Source organism: Onychomys torridus, chromosome 3 (assembly GCF_903995425.1).
Source record: "Onychomys torridus chromosome 3, mOncTor1.1, whole genome shotgun sequence".
Classification (NCBI taxonomy): domain Eukaryota; kingdom Metazoa; phylum Chordata; class Mammalia; order Rodentia; family Cricetidae; genus Onychomys; species Onychomys torridus.
Window position 1 is genome coordinate 153,547,004 of NC_050445.1, and position 1,504 is coordinate 153,548,507.

Here is a 1,504-nt window from a genome sequence, read left to right on the forward strand (position 1 = left end):
TGCTAGCGTAGGAGATCATGAGGGAGGGCATTTTAGACCTCCCCAAATATAAAATATTAAACTTACTTTAGTAAAAATAGCATATTTGTATAAAAATATCACACACTGCAAACATTTCAGTTCTTGACAAATATTTTAAGATGTGTAAAGTTTTCCAATATTTTTTTTTATCTAACAAAGCCAGTGTGTTTTAACACAAAACAGACTGTGCATTCTGGGGAAGATATTCTCCATCTGCTCAAATGAGTGAGGGCCGAGTGTAGAGGCTTTGCCAAGATTAATGGAGGGTCTTGGACATGCATCGACCACTGAGCCGCATCCCTATCCCTTAGAGCAGGCCATTTGGTTTTAGTAGGCAATATCCTCCACAGGCTCATGTTTGGACATTTGCGGCCAACCGGTGGTATTGTTTTGGAAGGTTGTAGAACCTTAGGACTTGGAGGAGCCTTAAGGCAGGAAATAGGCCAAGGGAGTGGGGGGGCGGGCCTTAAGACCATCGAGCCCCACCCCCACTTCCTGTCATTGTCGGCTTCCAGACCGTGGATGTCGAGTGACCAGTCTGGTCACGCTGCTGCTGTGGTTGCTTCTCCACCGTTGTGGATTTCATGTGCTGACCTGTGAGCCTAAATAACCCCCCTCTCTCTTAAGTTCTTTCTTGTTGGGTATTTGGCCTCAGCAATAAGAAAAGTAACAAGTATATTTTCTCTCAAGGACGGAAAGAGAGACAAAGCTGGGATACTATGGTGGGGGAAGAAAAACTGCTCCCTTCCTCACGATGCAGGGGAAGAGAAAACAGGAAGACACACACTTTCACCCCACTCTGTCCCCTTCTAGTTTCCATTAAAGCTCCCCACTGGACAAGCCAGAGTGCAGAGAAGTGGAGAGAAAAGACAGTGGATCCGAAGAGCCAGGGGGCACACTTAGTACAGAAGTAAACCAGGAGAAGCTGGGACCCTGACAAGATTAGAGTCTTAGTACCTGTTGATTATGTTATTCATCGATTGATTAGATACTTACTGAGTATCTACTGCAGCGTCAGACCCTGTTGTAAGTCCCTAGGAACAGAAAGATCCATAGCACCAAGCATCTGGCACAGAAGAGAAGAGTACAAGTAAGTGAAATTCTCATCTAAGTGGAAGGTTAAATTCCAAATGCATGACACAACTCTTCAAAGAGCTGTATTTGAGGAGTTATTTTCCCTGCAAACATTTGATAAAGATAACAGGAAATCCACTTCCAGGAAGAACATCGGATTTGATCCTGTGAACAGGGAAAACAAAACAAAACAACAACAACAAAAACCCAGGACATTATATCAAGACTGGAGAGCAAGGAGTAAAGCTGATGAAATGTCCAGTGAAGGAAGGTGCCTTCTGAGGCGGGCAGGTCTGTGTGGCAGGGTGTAGGACAGATGGTGTCTCTGAGCAGAGGCACTGGGATGGAAGGACAGGAGGTCAAGTGTTCACCATAGACTTGGGCGGTGGCCAGGGTCCTTGAGAGCACA